Raw genomic sequence first — 25,592 nt, 5'->3', positions numbered from 1 at the left:
TATCCAGGCATCTTTTCACAAGTACAAAATGTAGTATAATAGACCAAGAGCAATTCAAAATTTAGAAAAAAGCAAAGAGATGATCGCATTTATCACTATATCTACAAAGCCATTCATAAATAATAAATCAACGAAAATTGAAAATTTAACTTTCTTTTCAGAATCAGTATTTATTTATATTTTTTTGCCGAGTATGCCAGAATTTAGTTTGTTAATAGAATTAGCAGCAAATGTGATTATCAAGCTTCAATAGTTTCAATTATCCTTAGTAGTAAGTAAATCAATTTAAAGAAAAACTTATTTTAAACTTATTTCATAATTATGCAATCTGCCGTTATCCGCACTTAGAGGGGGGGCGAGACTTAGGCGACCTAGTTAAGCAAATACCCTTTCCTTAAGATTCGTTTTCACGGTGATGGTACTCTCAAAACAAAACTTATCTCCAAAGAATTTCCCACTATCTTGTCGAGCGAGGTAGACCGAGAACACTGTCGCGACACCATGATATTTACGATCGGTGTGTTTACAAGGTGATTAGCGGAAAAACGAGCTCTTATCTTAAGCTTGATGTTTTCTTTCGTTCAGACTGAAAAGGTCGGGCATCGGTAACAATATTTCCAAGATTCGCCAAGGTTTCGCCAAAATTCACCGAAAATGCATGATTTACGGAGCCGGTGGAGTGGCAGCATCAGTCAGGTGCAACTCACGACGCCGACATGCATGGCACCGTCTTCGTGGGCGCAAGCGTCGCTAAAAGGGCGCACGCGTCCATCCACCAAGTGGCCCTCGTGGTCTGACAACGACGCCCGATCGCTCTAGTAGACGCCGCACGTTTGTGACGTCAGTTCCGCGCTTCGAAAACTTTTTTATATTCGTGAAAAAGTGACCTCTACTCACCTCAAACTTTTTGTCTTGTGTTGTACGAAGATTTTTTAAGCTTCGGTGTTGTTCTTAGCGTTGGTATGCTTTTGCGATCAATCGTAGTTTTTGCCCGTTGAAACTTTTAAAAAGTTTAGAAGATATTTGGATATTAAAAAAAAAAAAATAATGCCGATCACACCGTCACTCCCAAACGTATTCACCACGAATTGAGATTTTTCGCAGACTTAAATTTGTCATCGTCGATTGCGAATTAATAGAAACTTTTTTTGCCTAAGAACAACGCAGACTTTTACCTTTCGCCACGAAAACTTACGAGAAACTAACCTAACTTTGAGATACCAATAACAGTTGTTGAAGCTAGTGACCGAATAGTGACGGAAGTTTTTCGAATAGTGATGTTGCATGGATATTTTCGGTGCGATTGTGCAAGAGCCGCATTTGAAAATTCCGGAGCGATCGATGCTGTCTGGCTCTAAATAAGCTAGTCTAGACAGCTGTCAAGTGAGAGGTCAGCGTTTCGCAACGTTACTGAATATTCTCAGCCTCATACAACAGGTAAGCGTAAGCTGTTTTGTGGAAATGACAGAAGCGCGCGTTGACATGAAAGCTTCACTCATAGAGATTTTTCCGAGGCCTTCGATGGTTTGGGCCATATTATTCTAATGCGTAAATTACCAAATCTCTTTGGCTTATCTGATAAACTTACTAGTTGCTTTACATTTATCAAGAGGAACACAACATATCTTTTTAAAATTAATATTTTTTAATATTTATCAGAACAATTTGACTTTTTTATTTTACATAAAATATTAAAGGGCTTTTTACACTTAGTTAACCGAAATTGCGGTTTATTTAAAGACAACTACTTAGTTTTTCATAATTCACTTAAATGCGTTCATATTTTTCTATTTTTGAAGTTAAAAAATATTTAATTTAACACCACTTCTATTTTTAATTTTTGTAACTTTTAGAATCGATTAAAATATTCGAACCTATTCACAAATAGCTAAAAAATATTCATTTTTCGCAGATTTTGTCATACCTGACGACTTTTTAGAAAACTGTGTTGAGCATGGATGGTTAACATATCATTAAATATAGCAGGAATTTCGATTAACCTTAATTTGGATCTAAATGGTTTAATGTTTGAATCAATATAAATATTAACTTCTAACATTTATTCTTTCACAAATTTTCATGGTGATTGTATGTTTCCCATAACTTCATTTCCACACTTTGTCATATTGAATTTAGCGATTCTGCCATTTTCTGAATGTTCTGTTTACTTGTTCACCGAGACCTATTCCTGGAGTCTGCATTGATTCGGGTCTAAAGTACATAAAGTCTGAAGCACGGTTCTTAAATTAAAGAGTTTTTGGAATTCACTCTTAATTTTTCCAAATAAATTTTTCGGTATTGTCGCTTACGTAAGTCACCTTTGTTACGTCTTGTAGGCCAAAATTTTGAGCTCTAGCACTTTGTTTTGCCAACCATACCGATCGAAAATTGTTGCTCGCTTACAATTGTACATATCGTATGTCTTTCGGCAAGATTTATAGGTTACGGTTCTGCAGTCCCCGTGTTGCTTTGTGATAAGCTTTGGAGAAGCTTTATGTTTCCTTTTACTGGTCGGCATATGATGAATTCTTGGTACCGCAAATTAAGGTTGAGGTTCTTTCGGATCGGATTTTGGCGTTTATGTTGGCGACTACTTTTATGATGAGATGATATACAAAAATGAGAAATAATAATATGAAATGCTCACATACAATAATAATCTAAGCATGCTGTGCACAGGTTGATGGAAAATCTATGGACAAGAAAACTTATTGAAATTTTGGCAATGTGATAAACTGAATGGTTACTACTTTTTAGGTGGTTTTCTTTTTTTTTTATCGGAGAGAGGCTCATTTGACTAAACAATTAACTAAACTAGTTTTAAAATATTTCAAAAATTGAGAGACATCTGATTTTAGAAATTAATTAAATTTTGGGTTTTCTTAGATAGTTAATACTTATTTTTTTACGTGATGACAGAGTACTATTGCAAGTCTTGTAGTCTTCTGCGTCGGTTGTTGATAACTGACGTTGCTGAAGAGTTTATTAGTTTTAAACAGTATTTTAATCCCTGTGTGAGCTATTAGTTTCTTTTTCATATCCATAAATATTAAGTTTCATCTGAAATTTTATATGGCAAATTTATAATATCTTATTTTTCCATAGCATAAAACAAAATGAAGATGTTTATTATTGCATCCATAACTGCAGAAATAGATGGATATGTTGTTAAATTCTGTAAAATGTACCTAAGAAATGTTTGATATGTTACTACCATGTGATAGCTTTTCGTGTAAGATAAAGTACTCACAAGTGATTGTTGCATACAATTTTTACAATGGCATATTTCTTACACATGAGCAAGATAGTGCAATAAAGCTTGTAAAAAGTGCCCACTCAAGTTTTATATGCCAAATGTAAAAATTCTCCCAAGCTTTTTGCTTTTCTTTTCTCACAAGTATCACCAATGCATAAGGCGCTTGATGATTATTAAATTGGAATCCACCACATAAACATCAGTGTATGAATGAGTTCATATTATCATCATGTCTAGTGATCCGAAGAAAGGCAATCGAAGATTACTGAAAGAGTTTATTCATTAATACCAAAATAAACAAATCAAAAGGACTAATTATAGAATAATTTTCAGGAGTTGTATAACTGCAAGCTGGTGGAGAGATCATGGTAGAATATTCCATATATCCATATTTGCATGGTCGCAATCGTAAAGTGGATATAAATTATTCTTGGTGAACTACAGCTTAATTAATAAAAGGTGTGTTACAAGTCACAAAAGTTTCAGATAATTTTCTGGTATTCTAAGATAATTGTTTCAATCATGCAGATATGTGCTGAATTTGCTTAATAAATTAATATGGGAGTGACTTCTTTTGCTTTCTATTTTAAATGTCACATATCTTTTTGCTTGTTTTGCTCTTAAGAATTAGGCAAAAAGCAGCCTAAGGTAAGCATATCGTCGTCCGAGCTAGTTATAAACTGCTAGGTATAAACTGGTGCTGTTCAAGCACCGTGGGCGGAGAAAGGAAATTAGGCCTGGTTGTACAAAATAATTGATCAAGTGTAAGAATATATTTTAGTTACAGTGATAAAAGAAAATATATTATCTCTGTTCGACAACAGTAGTAGATGAAACGAGAACCTTTTATAGATGCATTTAAGTTTGCGTGTCACACTGGCTTTGAAAGAAATTTGACATATTTCGTTTAAAGTGTTTGCGATCTTCGCGAGAAAGATACTGCAAAGTAAATGTTGTTCATTAGCGCAGGTACTGAAGCGCAAATAAACACAATAATACAACGAACTACTCTTTGCTCGCGCAGATATTTGTCTGCATACAGATATTTGCTTAATATAATTATTTGCTTGTGACAGATCTGCTATTTGCAATTGTTTACCTCATTTGAATTAATTACACGTTCATTACGCTACAACCGTGGCTGGTTTAAAATAGCGTCGGTTCACAAAACTTGGGTCGCGATTAAAAGCTGGAAAGCTGACGGGAAATTTTAACAATGAAATTAATTACTTTTTCGGGCATCATTAGACCCTCATTCGCCCACATAAAACAAATTTGTTTATTGCGGACGACATCTTATCAACTTTGTTATGGTTTGGTTTGGTTGCGTTTAAAAATTTCTTAACTACACAATAATAACACAGCTGGACTATTTTCGAATATGTATTTTAGTTAGATATAAAACTTGATAGCCTATTCAATCAATATATAACTGTGAAATTATTTACCCATTTAAAGTAGTTCTTTCAAGGAATGAGCAGTTACTCAGAGCTAATTTGTCGAAAAAAAAGTATTTTTTTAAATTTATTTTTTATTTATTATTTATTTTACCCTTAATGTTACTTTTTTCCTTCAACGTGCGTTCTTCACTATATTTTAAAACTTCGAATATAGTAAATGTGCAGGCGGACATATTTTTTGAGTACTGCGCTCTGAATAGATTCGACGTAAATGTTCATTAATGTCTCACCAATTTGAAGCTCTCGAGGAATCCGAATGTGAATTTAAAATAAAAAAATACAATTAAAACGTCTTAACGTTAAGATTTAGGGATTAGTTTGGACTCTAAAACTGTTGTTCGAGTCTCATATGGTTGCTGTTATTTGGAGAGCACTGCGTAATTTAGGATTCATTCTGAAAACCTTCAGTAGTTTTAGCTTTAAGAATCCAGATTCTTTAATAACGTTATATTGCAGTATGGTTAGAAGTGTTCTGGAATATTCTTGGAAACCGATGTACCACATTTACGTGGATTGAATCGAGAGGGTTCAAATAAAATTCATTAACCCTTTTAATTTTCGTTCAATAGAGAAAGATACTTTTACTCTTGTAATGAAAATTTACACTATTATCGCTTGCAATCATTGACGTGCAGAAGGTGAAGGGAATTTTCTTTGTTTATAACATAGTAAATAATCTTATGGCTTCCGTGTTTTGTGGGAACTATAGTTCTTTTTTTATATTTTGTTTTTTATACCCTTCGGAAGAGACTAATGTAATAATATTATCAAAAGTGATAGGGTTTATTCAATACTAATACTAATTTAAGAGTTTTTCAGAATTTCTATTGGCTTTTTTATTTGCCTTTAGCGTTTTTTTTATAATAGCGTTATTTCGTGTATTACAATTGTTGTTATGCACCTCTACCGAATTCTGTAATTATTCTTATTTTTTAATCGGTCGGATACGAGCATTCTGCTGAGTAACGTTGCTTTTATAAATAAACAAATAAGTTCTTATGCAGTATTTTTAATTTGCTGTTAATGGTTTGTTAAATGTTATCTAAAGTCTTATTGTGAATTTTTATCTACTCTCTTTTTAGTGTTTCTATTATAAACTTTTTCCCAATGCGGTTTCATCAACATTACTTTGAAGTTAATGAACTATACTAAATGTTGCTATTATCCTTCAAAAATAAGAAAGAGTAGTGCTTGAAGAGAAGTGACTGTATCTCTCAATAATTGTTTTTTATTTGTTTTAGTTAGCTCATTAAAAAAAAACATAAATGGAAAAAGTACGATTTTCAGAAAAAACAAAAAAAAATGAATTAATTAATAATTAAAAATTATCTATCTACATCAAAATTTTTCCTAATGGATGTTTTTCCCACCCTATTAAAGAACGAAAAAAGAAAATAACCTAGTGTTAAATACATATAAAGTAGTTACAAAAAAGGCTTCATTAATGAACAAGCAAAACAATTTTAAAAAATAAGTTTTGAAAAAATCATAGCAAACAAAATCAAAAACATTGAGTTAGTTGGAAAATGACTCTTCGTTTCCCCTTTGCCTTGTACAGTGTCTGGTATTTCATTTTCGGCGATGCCTGGTGACTTTCGAGCACGACTCTTATAAGAAATCTCCTAAAACAGTAAAATTTACCATCAATATTGTTCATAAACATTAGGAATGTAGAATATTTCGGCACATACACAAAATTTAAATTTTTCTGTGGATCCATAACTCACACTTATTAAAGGCTGCTGGGTTAGGGAAGCCGACGAGTTCGTCAGGAATTTATCGACCAATATTTACATAAATAATTATGCAGCAAAAATTAATAATTATTATTAATTTTGAGCCCGTGATTATCCCACTATTTTATCGACGGAATATCTTTTACATGTGGGTTTGTTTGCTCCACGTTATTATTGTTTCCAAAAATTTTATGCAGCTAGAATTAACAAATTAATAAAATCCTAATTCTCATTAAATATATTTTTATAATACCTCCCTTAAATGCAGTGTTTGTATAAATAAAAAAGAACAGGATTCATATGACTGTAGAATGAGTTTTTTAATCTCCTTCTAAAAAGCAACGAATATAGGACAAGTTTTTGCTCGACGACCAGTCTCGCCACGTCAACATGAATTTCGTTCGCAATTTTTGCTGAATCACGTGGAAATTTTCTAACCAATTATGTCGATTTGGAAATATTAGACCGACCTATACTCTTTTCCGCTACCCCTTTATGGACCCAGGCGGCTTGGCGATAGTCCTTCAAATGGCATCCGATCAATATTGGTCACTGACATATATATTTCTCATCTAGAGAGCGGTTGTCGCAAAAACAATAATAAAGCTTGGGTCAATAAAAATGGGTCATTTGGCAGGGATAACGGCAAAAAGTCCTCTTTGATATCCGGCCCTTAAAACGGGAAAAGAATATCAGTTTCGTAAAAACGCGTACGTAGCCGAAATCGTTATTTAGCTGCCGAATTGACAAATTGCGGAAAAAATCAACAAATTTATAGACGATATCTCGATAATTTAGAACTGATGACGTGAATTTAAGCCTGCGGATCTTGAATTTTTTGCTCTAGTTTTACTTATTGGTTGTCTTATAGCAGAAACTACAAAAAATTATTCGAATGATAATATTTAACTATCAAGCAAATAGAAATTCTAATTATATTTTGGTATAATGAGCGCAACTACCATTGTCAACAAATATCAATCCTCGATGAAAAATTTCCCACTGACTGTGTACAACTGTTCCACTATTCTATAGATAAAATAGTGCTCGAGTAGTACTGTCATTTCGAAAAACGCAGAAAAGTCGATTTTTATCGAATTTGAGTTTGTCTATTCTTTTGATTTCTTGTTTTCCAGTTTTTCCACCACTCCTATACTGTTCACTTTTATTCAATACTTAAGTCACATACTTTCAAACTCACTATCATTCAAAATCATAACCTCAAAGATACTAGTTAAACTAATGTTAAAGCTAAACATAGAGTGATACTTGTCCCATCACCTAAAAAACGAGCTTGGGGTGAACCTACGTCAAAAAATTTAAACGAATCCTATATATTGTTATTCAGGAACTTCTTACACATTAACATCCTTTATGAATATAACACAATTATGTTAGGCAATACAATTAATAATTTTTAATAATAATTGACTTTTATGAAGGTATGGTTTACCTTCCAAAAATGGTTAAGAAACGACATATTTGTTATATAATTTGGTATTTTTCAGACCTAAATTGTGTGTTTATGTCATTTATGTTACTGTTTTTTTCATTTCATTAAAAGAAATAGTCCGACAGCAATTCTGAAAAATGTTACAAGAAGAAAACAGAAAATAAATTGGACCCTGTATAAAAAGTAATAAAAGCGAACAATTTTCGTACCATAAAACCACACGGACTCATAAAATATAAATCATGAGTAAGAAATTTGTTACAAAAAAGGGGGTCAGACGTATAAAAAATTAATCGTCAATTTCCTCAAAGCTATCATTTAAAAATTTATTACTCTCACCGTCGCGCAAAAAGAAAACAGAAAAAAGCACTTTCCGGGTAAAATCCGACAAAAAGATTTTTATCCTACAAAACCTCACTATTGTTTTTACTTCGCGAAATCTTTAGCAACGGTAAACAGAGAGAAAAACAAAAATCTGCAGTGAAGCGGAGCAAAAATGCGTACACGCATAAAGTGGGGGAAAAGTATGGAGACTCCTCGCTTTTAGAGAAGTCGTTCATCAGAAATGAAATTATGGTTGACCTCTTCCCGGCCTAAGTTTTTCCCTTCCCTTTGTTTTTCTTTTTTGGGACAGGGGATTTTCTTTTGCCATTGGATGACATGGTGTTATTGATCACATTATATAACTTCGTGCGATACATCATGCGCATGGAAACTTTAGATTAAGTTTTTTTGCAGACCGTCTTAGCCATTGTTCATCCAAAGTCTGGATAAAGCACCACGACTTTTTCACGATCAATCGTCATCAATTGAAATCAAAAGTGATATTTGACAAAAAAATCTGAACATCTTTTTCGGTACAAACAAGCCCGCATACCGGACATTTCTGAAAGTAAATGCGTTTTTTTCATTATGCAAAAAGACTTAAATTTTGCAAACCATGATTACATCTATAATGACTTCTTAATTATTTGGAGTTCTGCAGAGTATAGGTTTATAAAAATTTTGGTACTACTCATTCATCTTCAACTTTTCCATCCATATTGTATTTTCATTTCATTTCATTTATTAGCATGTTACAAACATAGGAAATGTATATAAGTGAAACGTAAATAACAATGCGCTCTGTGGATAACTGGACATACATTAAAGCTGAATGAAGATTATCACATGTCGAAGATTGATGATTCCTTTATAAAAAAATCTTTGACTAAGTTTTTGAACCTGGTTATTGGAAGTTGTTTTGTCTCGGGCTTAAGTTTATTAAAAAAATGGATGCAGTAGTAATTTGAACCTAGCCTACTCGCATTAAGATGAAATAAATCAGGTCTGAGGTTTTCCCTATTCCGTGTTTTGTAGCGCTGAACTCCACATGAAAAAAATCTGTTTTATTCTGGTAAGCGTAAACTAGAAGTTTAAGTATATAACCGCTTGGCAGTGTAGGAATTTTAAGCTCCGAAAGTTTAGATCTAACGTCCTCTATGTATTTGAAGTTTGTGGTTAGAATTATTACCCTACGTTGTAGGCCAACGACTCTTGCTGCACCGGACGCCTGGCTCCAGTACACCAGACCATAAAGCAAGTGGGAGTCAATTAGAGCATGATATGCTGTCAATAATATGTTACAATTTACAGTGCCGTTTAGGCTACATATTAGAAAAATGTTTTTTGAGATTTTTGAACCACTTGGTCTGTGTGGTGACACCAATTTAGTTTAAGTCTAAAAGAATTCCCAAGAATTTTGCATCTTGTCCATTATTTATTTCGTTGATGTGCTTTTGTAAGAAGATTAACCACCGAACCAGCCATTAGCTCTTGTTAATGCAGAATTAGCTTCAGCAATTGCTTCAGTAAGTTTTTATTTATTTATTAAGAAAGTAGTGTCGTCCGCAAATAACGCTAGCCAACCATTCAAAAGTGCTTCAGGAAGGTCATTGGTATATATGAGAAAGGGTGTAGGTCCCATTACTGATCCTTGCCCAACCCCATTTCTCACTGTGAATGTACTCGAGATTTTATTATTATAAACAACGCATTGTTCCCTCTTAGCTAGAAATGAACCATGAACAATTTTTTTAATAGAGTCGAGTGGTCCACGTTGTCATAGTAATATCGCAGAATATTGCACTCGTAAAGTTGCCTTCTTCTTGTCCTTTGACTATACCAGTTTGGTGATATCATAGTGGGTAAGATCTACATTCCCTGAATCCGAATTGCAGACCAAAGTAAAGATTAAAATTCTCAAAATGTTTAAATACTGATTCAATTATTTTTGGTATACAAGGTACCAGAGAAATAGGGCTAAAGTTGTTTGCAGTAAGTTCCCCACTTTTATCTATGGTAAAATTTTTGGGTATTTTAAAAACATTTTGAGTACACTCCCAAGGCATTTATCAAATGAGTAAGAGGGTATGTTAAAATATTCTATATTTGCTTTAAGATTTTCATGGATATGAAAAAGTGAGCTTGGCTATTTTAATTTATCAAAAACTTCCCTCACTTGACTGAAGGTCACTTGTGGGAATTTGAACAAAGGAAGAAAATGCTGATCGTTGTTGGTTTTAGGTAACTCATTTTTTAAATTACTTGTAAAAAATACTTGTAAAAAAATCTATTTTATGTTTACCATATTTTTTTTACCATTTTCAGTTCTTTTTTAGATGGTCGATTTTTATTTATTATAATCTTACTATATAGGTCTTATCTGTATTTTTTGGTCTTCAATTATTTTCTTATTAAGACTGCATTTTGCTTTCTTTATTTCATTTTTGTAAAGTGTGTATAGTAGTGGCAATGATGATTTTTCTGGGGTTGATGCCTATATGGAATAAACTGACATTTAACCGTATCGATTCGAATAGATAACCTGGCAACAACAATGTTCCAAGTAGGATGATCGCCACTAGAATTTGTAATAAAATAATAACTACACCGAAGCCAAGCGGTGGTAAAATCTATGCAATCCAGCAAAATAATATCCAAGTCAGTTTTGCATTCCCAGGCATTAAACGAGTCAATAGTACCACGGCACTTGGTTTAAGTAACGCAAAGGATCGCCAAAACGCATGGTTAGAACGTTAAATCCATTGTTATATCATACTCGAAAAAATTGATAGAAAAACAATTTCGCCAATAGTGGAAAGACACGGCACGGCAAACATAGCCTAGAAATTTCTCGGACGTCGGTCTATTAAATTCTAATCTGAAACTGGATGACTTCTTCTATCTACAGATTATTCTATTCGATACGTAAATGTTTTTCCAAATTAACATATCTTAATTCAGTTTTCTTCCCAACTAAAAAGTCCACCGAAATTGGTCCTTTTGACATTTATGATTATAGACAGCATTTCATTTTAACACAGCAGGAGCCGAGTATAGCTTTAAAAATTTATTGTCAAGTTGAAAAATATCAGTCAGATTTCGGTATATAACGAGTGTAGCAGTTGAACTAAAAAACAAATCACTGAATTCCATTTGACAAAATTGAGGTACATCGAACACATTCTTCTGCCAAAAATAAATTCAAGAATCCATTGAATTCATTAAACAGCCTAAAAATATAAATCCCAACACGAATTCCATCACTCTCACAAATAGTATATCCTGCCTCCTGCTGACTCCACCCCTTTCGAGTATTTAAGGTGTATACAGAGCGTTCGCTTCTCAGCTTCGGACACCACTTTGGAGAAGCCAATAGCATGGTCATGGTGAACTGTCAGTGACATCCATTCAAAATCCGTCGCAGGACTTTTCAGAAGAAATATTATAATGTTATCTACAGACGAATACGAATATCTCGACCAGTTAGTTTTGCAAACATATGCAAAATGTTTGAGACGTCCAGTGCTACGATAAATGAAACAATGTGGTGCTTGATTGGTTTGATACCATATAAGCTGTCAATCAATACGTATTTATCAGACAACACACACACCGTATTGCCATTGTGTCACAGAAAAACTAAGCTGGCCTTATGAATGAAAAATTTAAATAGTTTCTTTTTTACAATAAATTTTGTTATGTTGAATTTATTAAATTCTTATAAATATTTATATTATTTGTAATATATTATTATAAATTATTAAATAGCCAAAATATGTGGTGAGGTGGAGTTTGATAGAGCGAGGTGTTGAAGGAAGACTAATTTCATCCATAATGTCCACATAGACGGACAGCAAAAATTGCGTCAGAACCGACAACATGCAATCAGCATACTTTACAGTAAACGAGGGCGTTAGGCAGAGAAGCGTTTTGAGTCCGTTACTATTTAACTTAGTTATGGACGATGTAATAAAAAAAACAATAACCAGTAGGTACATCCGGTTTCTTAGTAGGGTATAAAGTTTCGGAACCGGTTTGGATACGCGAATGTGCGTTTGCGGATGATGTTGTGTTTGCAAGCAATGAAAGGGAACTTGAGAAGAACCTGGAAATCTGGAACAACAGGCTAAATGAGAAAAACCTTAAAATCAACGAAGAAAAAACGAAAATTATGGTTATGTTCAAAACAAATGGAATTCTGAACATCGAATTAAATAAGAAACGAATAGAGCAAGTTGACGTTTTTAATTACCTGGTGGTACAACTTAGTAGCAACTGGTGTCACCAAATGCGAGAATCGAGAATGCCTCAAGATTATTTCACACTTTAAAATTAAGCTTAATATGAAAGAGGGAAATATCAACTAAAACCAAAATAACAATCGACAAAACAATATTCATCCCAATTTTAACATTTGGATGTGAAAGCTGGGTACTGACCTAAAAGGCAGAAAATAGGATTGAAAGCATGGAGATGAAGTACTTACGAAAGGTCCTAGGTATCTCAATTAGAGACAGAATCCGAAATAACTCGATTAGAGAGAGATGGAAAGTACAACCAGTTCTCAAACATATTGAGAAATGGCAACTACGATGATACGGACACCTAAAAAGAATGGACAAAAAGAGACCAACAAAACTGATTTGGGAATTGAGAAGATTCAGCCGAAGAAACAGAGGAAGACCGCAATTAACGTGGGATCAGAACATAGCGAATATACTAAGAGAAAGAGGACTAGGGATAATGGAAGCAACTAAAATGGCAGTAGATAAGAAAGGATGGAGGAAATTCGTATACGAGTTGTAGACATTATTCAACCTTACACCTTAGGGTATATATATATATATATATATATATATATATATATATATATATATATATATATATATATATATATATATATATATATATATATATATATATATATATATATATATATATAAATAGCCGAATCTCTGGTGTCATCAGAATTTAGAACTCTGCAATGTTTCAAATTATTCCTGATATGGACGGGATAAAAACACATTTAGTAATGGATTCGTAATGCTGCTATAGTTTGAGTTTGCCCAGCAAGCAAAGTTCATATCTCGAAAACGAGGATCGGTCGAGTTCCCTTCGATCAGCCCGTGTAAAGTTCCCTTTAGCGGCGTTTGTTTGCGTTTTTTTGCTGGTTTTGACGGCGGTTCGTGGAGGTTTTTAACCGGATTATGCATGAATCGATAAGCAAATTCGGTTGGAAGTGTTTCGATTAGTTCGGCGGTCTGAATAAAAAGGGGATTTTCAATGACTAAAGTTTCGTGTTATGAGTTTTCCAGTCGTGTTGGTTCAGTTAATCCGATGGCTTCCTTTGATACGGCGTACTATCATCGCCATCGTATATGTCACAACGTTTCGGTAACTAGAATTTGTTGGATTTTTTTTTCAAATTTCGTCCAAAACAAAAATGTACCCGGAATTAATTGTCGTAGAAAAAGTATAGTATGTTAAGACGTTGATAAACTTTCCAATTTTCTACTCATTTCTAACTAAAAAGCTTACCAATTCGATTAGGAAACAGCGATAAACATAACATAAATTAATACAGCCTACTCAAATTTAATTGTGACGGTTGATTCTGAGAGTCTTTGTTTTTCTAAGTCTTATCTGCTTACTTGTTTGTGGTGTTCAGTTTCTGAGGCTGTCTGGCCGTGTTGACTTCATTATAGGAAGGATAGCCGAAATGTATGTAGTTGCGGTAAGTGTTGTCGACCTACTCTCTTATTCCTGACCGCGATAGATTAGAAAAAAAACAAGAAAAAGTAAGAGTGCACGATTTCTATTATGGAAAACAGAAGAATTATATTCCCTGAAAGTATTCTTACGTTATTTTGGAGACGGAAACCAAGGGCACATAAATATTGTTGTTCAAAGTTGAAAATTTGTAAAGCTTCTTCGTTTGACTAAACCAATTCGCTAACAACTTGCATTGTTAAATCAACAAATATAGGTGAATTTTGTAATTGTTTGCTATTTTTTAATTTAGCTGAGACATTTATCAAAAATTATATTACCATTTAATTATTTTATGAATAGCCACACACTTAATCACACTACCCATCTATTCCCGTGGAAAAAAAAAGAAACACTTACAAAGATCAAAAAGGCATAACGGGAAAACACGCGCATGAAGCTTTGTGAAAATTCATAATTAGAAATTCAGAATTTGATAACGGTGCTGTGTGTTCTCATCTTTTTCTTCCAATCCCTTTTGTTCTAGAAAGCGGTTTTCTGTTAGACCAAACGCGTTATAAAAAGAACCTAACGATTGTTTCTCAGTAATGATTGCTTCTATTCTATCGTGATCAAGAATAGTGGCCCTGAAATAACGCTTTTAAATGAAGTGTTGTCGCATGCTATACTATATACCTGTTAGGGTCAATTTTTTGTCAACCGACTAAAACTGAGGACTAAAAGAACTTTGCAATTTTCGCAAGAATGTTGCATTTATTAAATTTTATCCAAACCCAATATCCTAGTATAAGATAGTTTACACAACATTTTTTAACTAGCCCGAACTAGACAACATATCATTTTAAAAAATTGGCACATAGTACAGTACAGCATCCCGTCGTTAGTTTACCACAATTCGGCCGGTTTACCTGATCGATACGCATTAGAGCCTCCATACGTCAACTGGCAATAAGTACTGATCCTTAGAGGGCGCAGAAATGTGTTGAGGGAATACCACCATCTATTGCAATAGTGAATCGACGAAAGTCAGCATTCAAAAATTTGTCCCCACCTCTTTTTTAATTATATTGCTACGTCCCCGAAATTTCTTATGCCTCGTACGGGCAGATTCATTGTACTTTCTCCACAGTTAGTCAATATCGTCCTCCTCGATGGTTTTGTTTTCTTCGTCGCCTTTTGTCTTCTTGCCAACTGCTATTAAATAGACTACTGATTTAATAACGCGGAGAACGAGGGATCGGGTTTTATTAGAAAGTTCGGCCTCGAATGGGTTTTGTTTGGCTTCTACGGAGTGGTGCGGAAAATTAATGATCAATATTGATGCTTTGTTTATCGTGGAATATTTATGCCAATCGTCACCTATTAAAATGAACAATCTTGTGCAAACATTATGATTTTTAACGGTTAACTCATTAAAAAGGTTCTTGACGTCATCTGAAACACCAAACTTACCCAAGTATGGCTGGTTTCATAAAAAACTGAAAGTTTTTTTTTTCAAAGTTTTGAGCAGTGTATTATAGACCACCATGTCGTCATACAAACTTCATTATTTTCATATTTCTAATACTGTCACTCTCAAATAGAAAAATTGTCAGCGTTGCCACAAATAGAAAATAGAAAGAAGCTTAAAATGACTCCATATACGAGCAGAGAGTTAAGGGCAAGAATTGTTAGCAAGTTAGAATATGGGTATGGAATATCCTTAAACAGAAATTTAAAAGGAAAAGTCGATCTGGCTGACAAACCGTTAGGTCAGTTCAACAAGATCAGGCGCTCCTGCGGAGAGTCCTGGATGACCCTTTCCAAAGGGCGAAGAGGTCAAGAATTTTCTGGCAGTAAAACCACAGTTTGTTGAAGAATTAAGGCATTGCATCTCAAGTGCCGGAATGCAACAAAATAGACCATGTAAATGTATGGGGATGGATTTTATCCAGAGGAATGGGACTGGTATGGGACAGATTGAGGGAAGATTTTGCTTGGGGAAATTTATGCCAAAATTTTGCAGCACCCATTGTGGAACAGCTTTACCCGGAAAATTATATAAAAAAGACAACTGTCCTGTCCACACTGCAAACATCATTACACAGTGCCTCCAAACTACCAACATTGATACCTTGCCATGGTCAAGTAACAGTCCTGACATCAATCAATCTTCAATCAATCGGAAACATATGGAGGATAATGGTGAAACGGCTGTATCGAGGAAATTTGGTGCCTCAAAACAGCGAGGAGCTATGGCAAGGTATTCAGGAAGTATGGGAGGAATTGTCCCTTGAAGAAAACTTCATGACTCCTAAGAGGTTTTAGGAATAAATATAGATTTAATAATTCATTTTATTGTAGCTTTGAAGTGGTTCACGCAATGGGAATACCATAGAAATACGCGCTCTTACGCCTTTGGTTAAAACAGGAAATAGCTAAACTGAACCATTCGATCTAAATGACGAAAAACACTCAACTCTTATAAATATGCATATTAATTTTTATTACTCAAAATGTTTGCATATATCTGCCCCTAGATCCCATATTGGACTTCAAAACAAACTTTGTTTTGTCAAAATGACAGTCTACTGATGTGTAGGTATACCGCTAAAAATATGAAGTGAAATTTTCAAGCCGTATTATCTTTTTATGAAACTGTACATCTATGGGATATAATTTTTGATGCTAGATAGCGATAGGGATAGGCCGTGCGTACAACTTGCCTCAAATCCAAAACAAAATTTTGTATGATTTTTCCACATTTCGACATTTAAATTTCTTTTAGACTAATGCAGTAACAAAGATGAAAGAAAAGCAAAAAAATTGTCTCGCATTAGTCGAAAGACATCCTATACATAGACAGTAGAACTCTAAACAAATAATAAAATTAAGCTTTATTCTGATTTAGTCAGTAGAATCAGAAATATACAAATTCACACCGCATCGAGCAACTTTCGTGGTTAGAATAGAATGTTATAATTGTTGCAGACTATTACCATGATATTTTTAACACCTTCACCATCACACGTTTGCAATTTTTCAAGATCTAAATATGCTGAATTTAGAGATTTGCCTTAATTACGGTTGCCGCTATTGTTCGCATTCGACACTGTTCGGAACTATAGTATCTAATTATGTATTTAAGAACTTTTTCTTCTTCTTATAAAAACACAACCGTCCGAAATAAGTATCTTCTACAACAAAAGAAATAGAAGAACCTTTCGATATCTTAAAAAAATGGAGTAACGGCCAATGCTGGAAAATTCGCAAAAACATTAAAAATCTTTTTTTCTAAATATCGTGTTGAGATTACAAGGCAAAAATTATAAATTGATCCATTTTTAAAAAATATTTGTATATACAGCATTTATAAGTGCATTTTGTCATTACTATAATTGTAGCATTATAACTGGCGGTGATTACACTGACACTGCATTAACCTTTGTAAGAGCCAGTATATAGTATTGTAACCAAAAACTAAAAATAAATTCTATCCAAAAACGTGCCATATATTAACTAAATACCCACTGATGTTAAAATTTTTTCTATTTTTTTGAATCAACCTGTAGGATGGTCAAAATTTTCGAGATCCAAGTCGTTACAGCATTAAATTTTATAAGACAATAGTATTACTATATTACATTTTATTATCCATAGATAAAATAGTGAAACTTCCAAGCGGCTTAGGTGGTAAATCTTGGGAAAATATTTTCGAAAAACATAACTGCAATAATCTATAGCGATTCACCACTAGCCTTATTAGTTACAGGTATACATCCAATTATCAGAACTAGTGATCCTATTTCTATCAGTCACAATCTAATTCTAAATGGCTTCGAGTGTTTGATACGATTAAAAGTCTACTTTTCGCGACTTCTGATATATCGATCCGCTTTCTGCGCCATTGACTTATGCCGTTTTGAAAGTGCTTTCCAAAAAGTTTCGATTTATCTAACTTGGTTATGTCCTAAAGGTTCAAGTTTTATATCCGTAAGTGGCAGAGAACCATTTTTACTACGACAGTTGTGAATTATTTTGGTCTTAAAATTGTATAAAGTACATTCCGGCTTGGGGGCTTAGGCCATTTGACTATACCATATAACTACTAGATCTGAGTTGAAAAGATGTCTCGACCCTTTAATGACAGATACTTTGTGTGAAGGTTTTGGTATTTTTCATTTTCGATAACGTATTTATAATTGTTCTGTTAGGTTACACTTTTCATGTTTTTTTTGTAAATAAAATCGACACATTTGAAGAAAAAGCGAGATGTTCTGTAGTCTATTACATCCCCAAATTCCATCAACGGCTAGAGCCTTAAAGTTGTTTTTTTTTGTAAAGTGGATAAAATATCTAGCATAATAGGAATACTATTATTGTTACATTGTTGTAAAAATTTCACCCATAAAAAGGCGTCGGATTTTGAAATGATTAAGTTAATACTGCTTGCAATTTGAAATTCTTAAAAATCAATAATACTAGAAACAATAATAAGCATATTTGCGTTAGTTTCTTTATTAATTAATTTTTGTAATAAAAATATCGCGAAAACTACAATTGCTATCAAAAATAAGAGCAGAAAATTCTTTAAAGTGAGGGGTTTATTAAAAGAAATAAGATTTAAGACCATCCATACCCTTCTTTTTTTGCAAATATGTCGTTTTAATCTAGCAGGAGCAAGTTTCAAAAAAACAAATAATAGAGCCATCTATTAATAAAAATGACATTTTTTAAAATAAAGTATAACGCCCTGTATTTTCACACAAAGAATCTGTTATTAACGAATTGACACATGTTTTCCATTCAGTTTATATAGCGGCTTTGTGTGGAGGAACTTTTCAAGCCACCGTTACAAAATATTAAGTTATCTAAAAACTTCCAACGAATACGATCTTACTGCTTTCAAAAAACAGCGTGGCTGCTGACAGTTTTTAGTTTCGGCAGTACTTCCAATCAAGGTCCTATTAAATTTTTAGGAAAGAAAAAAGAACTTAGTAGTTGGAGATTGTTGGATCGGGAAGAAAATGCTTAAGCATATCAATAAATATTTATGTTTATTCTGGCTCTGTTTTTATGAATTTAATGCACTATTCCTTACGCAAATTTAATGAATGGTCTGAATTTCTTGTGTCATGTTATGTGCACTAACATTACACTACGCTAAACTAATTTATCACGTGACTCGACTGAAATTTTCTTCTTACTCAACCCCCTTCGAGGAGAAAGAAGCCTACTTACCCCCTCTCGCATGCCTCCCGGCAATTACTGAAATTGGATCTGTGTTTAGTCAAGCCAGATTAGGGCCGCGGACCAGAAATTCCATTGAGAATGCAACAACTTATGCAGTCGGCAGCCACGCTCTCAAAAGCTAGGAATGTCTGCACATTAGCATTTGTGTGGAAATTAACTGGTTTCTGCGTAATTAACACGGGGGCCACTGGACCATTAACGAAATTTATAAAGCTTTTTGTTAGATGCTAGTTTGGACGTTATGTAATTGTTAAAGGACCTTTGTCATCATTAGTGGGTTGATATTGTTGTTTGATAACGAACGCACGCGACGCTGGTTAGTTTTGGTTGCAATTCTCTCACTCGTTAAGCTTTTTGTAGTACCGACTAACTGGAGGGACTCTACGTTAATCTTAGTACACAAATGGTAGTCAAAATTCATTTAAAATAAAACATTTATTAAAGTACAATCTGGGTTCACGGCTCGGTGAAAACTCAACAACAATAACTTTGAAAAAAATTAGTTTTGAATCAATACTCAATATGCATGGCGATCTACGCCCACTTTCATTTACATTTAACATGAACTTAAATTTGGCCAAACACTTGATATTATACAATGATGATACCAGACGAATAAAAATGAGCATTTGAGCACCACTTGGCCGACAACAAGACATTTAATGCCCTTTGAAATTGACCAAATACATGATAGTAAAGATGACTTTGCTCACGAGGTGGTTCTTCAGGAGCATTCGCACTATAAAAAAGAATTAACATAAATTTTTAACGGAGAAATATTCTAAATTTTTTTCATTTTCGACCCAAGGGCAAAGTCGCCGTGCTTCCTCTTCTCGATTAGTCAAAGGCACTTGATTTAATCGATCACAAGCTACTGTTGGCCATGCTAAAATATTTTCTTTTTACTAATGGTTCATCAACACCTATTAAGTCGTAAACGAATATTCGGAAAAGTTGTATATTTTCTCTGGTGTACGCCAAGGTCCCATACTTGGTCCATTACAATTTATCGTTTATACATCTGATATTTTAAAATCCCTGAATATTTGTAATGTTGTGACATATGCTGATGATACCCAATTATATATTTCCTTTGATCTTGTTGTATTACCGGAAGCCTCAAATTCTTTAAATGGTAAACTCTATATTTTTCATGTTAAACGGAATCTAACATTAAATGCAAATATTCTTTGGGTGGTAAAGTCAACATAACTCCAAATTGCAATTTGTTGACATTTTTTGACACTTGTTGGCATCTTGGGGTGATATTTGACATACAATGAGAATTTAATAAATATTCAGAACCTCTTAGGCATAGAGATTAAAAATCTCTTTTACAGGATTCAACTTCAAACAGACGTCACAATACTATTCTCTTAAAATTAAACATTTTATGAATTTTGTCTATTGTAATCCATTCACCAACACTGAGAATGATGTACCGAAGGCGTGCCAGTAGGATAGTCACAAAAAGCAAATAATTTTATTTTAACACAAGAATCAAGACCCTACATTTCCTCTTCTTCTTTAATGACATGCCAGTTTCCTGGTACCATTGGTATCAAACAGTAGCTTAAAGTCTTTCATTTTGAATATCTTCTTGTATCTTGCTTAACCAGTCGATAATATATTTTTTCAAGATGAAGATGAATCAGCTGAAAGATACTTTGTCGTTTCAACTAGAGTGTATATAAAAGCATCATAAAAGAATTCATTTCTTCGCGACAATGTTGTTGAGTAGTTTGGAAGTAATTGTGTATTTCCTAAATTGCTTGATACACGCAGTAGGTATAATCATTTTTAATGTTTGTGTGAAATATATAGGCAAAGATTTGTTTAAACTATTTGAAGAGAATAATGAAAGTGTTCAATCGTTTAAAAATTTGTATAAATAAATGGACGCGATCCCCCTAACCGATTTAAACAAAACATGTTTCCTTTTCCCTAATAAAGAGTGGATACTCCCCGGAACCGTTATTTCCATATATTCCATTAAAACGTAGGAGCATCCCGTATTGGCATTGTGTTTATAACATCGGCGCATGTTGCCAGGCCTGCATTTGATGGCGGGATAATACCCCGGTTACTCTCGGGTTTTAAAACGTTTTTTGTGTCCCATTGTTTCGCGTTTTTCACTAGTTTTATTTACTGGATCCAATTCCAGACTGCCTGTAATTAAAATATTAAATACGGGACTACGTACGTACCTAAATCGGCGAGAAGGAATTTCAAAACGTCGAGCATTTGGGGTTGCTGGCAGTATGTTTTTAAATATAATTTGTCGGTGGCGGAAATCCCGAGCCATTTTGGTTTATTCGTTGGACTCTTTTATTTAGCAGTTCGTGTTGTCCAGAGTTTTCGTTTTTTTTTCGGAATTGTTTATGTAATGGCGGGTATTTTGCCGAGTGTGCAAGTTTGAAGTTGTTTTTCCTACGTTTTGTACGTATGATTCTTAATTTAAAGGTAGGAAAGATATTTTAAAACATCGGTTAAGTTTAAATAAAATGAACTGAGAATAGGCACGCGAGAAGGACTACGAATATAATTCAAGTAATAATTAATCTGAAAATGAAATGAAAAATTTGAAATTTAAAACTAGAGAGTTAATATGTTTGATTTTAATGGTTGTTGTTAATTTTAGAAATTGAATAAACGTATCTTTTATATAATTATAGTTATAATTAAAATGAATTGTTTGAACTATCTTTATTCATCAAACGTTTTAATTACGCTCCAAAGCAGTTATAATCAAATATAGTGCCAGATAAAGGTTGACAAACCAATTATCTTAGGAGCAAATACACCTTCTAGATCAATAAATAAGACATTAATAAAAGAGGGACCACAAAATGGGATACCCTTGGGTCGTTGTTATGAGCATAATAATTATTCCCGAAAATTTCCCCATTTTCACGCGTCCCTTATTTGCCGGATTTGCGACCCCAAAACTTTAAGGGTTGCGGGAAAACAAAAATTCATGATATATTTAGGTACTTAAGTTATATTAATAAATTTGAGTTAACTAATACAATGACCAAAATATTCAAATCACATACAAACTCAACACTATAGCTAACATTTTTATTATGGAAGTCGGAAAATTGCAATAGAAAAGCAATTGCGTTTACGATTTTTTTTTTCAAAAATTGTATGTTTTAAAAGCTACATCCGCTATGCTCATCGCATAACCGCTTCAATAACGATAAGCTCCACAATATAGATATTGCATGGTATACTCACCAATGTGGGACAGCTCATTAACTCCTACTTCCCTTATCACCTATCAAACTTATGACGACCTGTGTGCAGCACAGTCACTAGTTTAACCATAGCGGCATAATTTATTAAGCGTTTGAATGAAACACACCACTGTCATTGTCTAAGAAATCGGAGCAACGATTTTTTGAGCTATCAAATCCTATGTGGCTGGGCTGAGTATATATAAAGTTTAAAAAAAGCTTTCAAAAAAGCTTTCAAAAATTTTGTTAAACCTTTCGGACAAAATGCCATGAGTTTTTTCACTATTGCTGGTTTGCGGTATAATATTTTGATTAATGACAAAATGAATTCGGTCCTCGATGTTTGGTATATTTTATACTAGAATTTCCGATTTGTTCATTAGTTAGATTATGTAGACCTGGGTCGTACTCTCTGATGTTAAAAGAATCTATTTAAATTGAAAATACCGCAGAAAATCTTTTATATTACTTAAATGAGAAAAATAATTTTATCATTTTAAAAAATCGAAGCAATTTTTGTTTTAAAAAATAGGTGCGGGCAAGAAAAAATAACACATAAATAACATAAATTAAAAAACTTTGTTTTTCGTCACTTCAATTTAGAGTGTTGTGTTGCAACGTCACTTATCATCGTGGACAAATTGGAATGGTCTAGATATATCAGAAAGTTCGGTGTTGGACTTTTTATGTCACCAGATTTTTAATTTCGTTTTAGGTGGTTTTGACTACTTTTGAAAAAGTCCCTCAGTAAAAGGTGTCAGAAATCAAAACTAAAAACTTTATTCATAGATATAAGAAAGTGACTAACTGATACGAATTAAGGAAAGACCCGGGCAAGCTGTAAGAATGAAATATGGCCGAACAGGTCCGTACTTTGCTTAGAATTTAATTATTTGGGGTTTTGTTAGGAAAGATACTAAACAATATTTATTTATTTATGTATGAATTTATGTTTAAATCTAAAATAAAATTACAAATTATTTTTATTACCTACTTAAATTACTTAAAATTATTCACATAATATATTAGTATCACAACTATCGCTATCATCGCCTGTTCTAATTGTTATTTGTTCTATATTACTATATATCCGATTGTTCTGCTTTTTCTATATGTTTAAGAGAATTTGCCCAACTTTGTGCAGGGATGTTAAAAACTTCGGTTTCTATAAGTTTGAGGACATTGGAGTTAACACGGTGAAAAACATTGTTACGACGAATGGCAGATTTCAGTTGGTGCCAAATTTTTTCAATGGGATTAAATATACAGTGGTAGAAGCCTTAAAACAATATGCCCTAGATTTTTTGCATAATTATGACAGACGTATTCCTTTTGTAGGTTCAAACTTTGTAGAACCTCAATTAATTGCTGTTTGGTATAATCTTCGTGAAAATAAATGTCGTTATTATACATGTAGTTTTGGATTGCTGCTTTTGTGTCACATGAGGAAGGGGTTTTAGTCAACTGTCTACTGTGATAACTTACATTGTCCATTACAATGACGCTATTAGGAGTAATGTTTGGAACTAGTTTGTTCTTAAACCAACTTTTAGCGGTGGTGTCTTCATGGTAATCCAGAGAAGAATCTTTAATATTTTTCGCAGACAGAGAAAGTTCATTTGGAATCCAACCATCTTTAGAGCCAGCATGTAAAATAGGTATTCTTTTACCTCTTTTTGATGGCGCGTTTGTTTTACACTATTCAGTTGAGTCAACCCCACCCTTTTCCGGGGTATCATAAGTGTCGAACCAGGTTTCATCCAAGTAAATAATTGGCCTTTGTTGTTCTCTGTAAATCCTAATTTTTTCTAGATATGCCAGTCGCCATTTCCGAATTCTAAAAGATTCCATTAAAACTTGCCTTTTGTCAATTTTTTTAAATCTAAAACCCATGTGTTGAATACACTTCCATAACACACGCTGTATTACACACGAAATAATGATTACTAATAAACTTAAACTAGGTAGTATACCAAAGCAAAGAATATTAAACACAAGTAGGTATAAAATTATTTTCTATTACAGACCACAATTTTACCTGAATTTAAATTCCGAAACTTCAGGTAATAATCTTGTCGCATTATATGTTAATGACCACCCTTGGATAATCCCATTCAAAAGTAATTGGTCACTTTCTTATATGTATGGACAGACATAACTATAAAGTATATTCCTTCGTATGACTGGATCTATATTTAAATTAACCAAGTTATAGCCACTTATTTATTATTATTTATTATTGCTAGTACGTTAGAATCTTTCATAACTTAAAAATTCCGAAAATAATTGGATAAATAAAACTAAGGATTTTGATGTAATTATTTAATTCAAAAATAATATAAAATAAAGGGGTTCCACCAGAAAAGGAGCAACTTGGTTAGTTGAAAAATAAAAATTAAGTTTTTAAAAAGGAACTAAAATGATTTAATTCAAAAATTACATCTAATTTTTTCCTTGTTATAGTAAAACGGGTAGTGTCAAAATCGATATCGCCTTTACATTTTTTCTTAATTTCGTCCAACCCTCGTTGAAATTACCATCTTCAAAGGGTGGCCCATCGTTGTCGTCGGGTCGCTCGCCTATCTAATAAGACAGTCGGAATCACCTCCGACAGAGGGACTGCCGGCGGGTCGAAACGGGGGCCGAGTATCGATCAGAACGGAGAGGGTGCCCAGCGGTTGATGTTTCGCCCTCATCCGACCACCCTTTCCGAAAGAGGACATGGTTTCACATCTCCCCTTTTTCACGCTTCTCACTGGCACCGAAAGGGACTCGACTTAAAGAAACGTTTTTTATTGTTTTGCCAAATAAATGTGCCGTGTACATGAATAGAATAAAACAGGAAAATACATGGCATATTGTGTTGTTAATTTAAAATATCACTTTAATTGAAAGAACAATTCAGTTGTTTGGCGAATTAGTTTATTGATTTACTTATTAATTCAATTATTTACAAAACTGAAAAACAAGTAAAACCCAATTACAAAGCTGTAAAGTACATAAAATTTTGATCACAAAATTTTATGTAAGTTAACTAAGATAGACAAACAAAATAAGAAAGAAAATCAGAATTTCTATTTAAGGCATTTCAAGCCATTATAAATAGATCAAGGTTATGATCTGTTCATAGATATAAGAAAGTGACCAATCGCTTTTGAACGG

The 25,592-nt window shown here is 33.4% G+C and overlaps 1 protein-coding gene across 3 annotated transcripts in view; it reads left to right on the top strand.

The window, feature by feature from the left end:
- The first annotated feature begins 833 nt into the window (after window positions 1-833).
- Window positions 834-25,592, top strand: part of LOC132701343 (CUGBP Elav-like family member 4) — a 977,281-nt gene continuing 952,522 nt past the window's right edge. For all 3 annotated transcript variants that reach the window (XM_060669155.1, XM_060669161.1, XM_060669157.1), the window contains exon 1: window positions 834-1,437. The gene's annotated coding sequence lies outside the window, so the exon portion shown is untranslated. The remainder of the gene's footprint in view (window positions 1,438-25,592) is intronic.

This window comes from Cylas formicarius, unplaced genomic scaffold, assembly GCF_029955315.1.
Source record: "Cylas formicarius isolate icCylForm1 unplaced genomic scaffold, icCylForm1.1 PGA_scaffold_4__25_contigs__length_36172078, whole genome shotgun sequence".
Classification (NCBI taxonomy): domain Eukaryota; kingdom Metazoa; phylum Arthropoda; class Insecta; order Coleoptera; family Brentidae; genus Cylas; species Cylas formicarius.
This window is presented reverse-complemented; position numbering and strand designations above follow the sequence as displayed.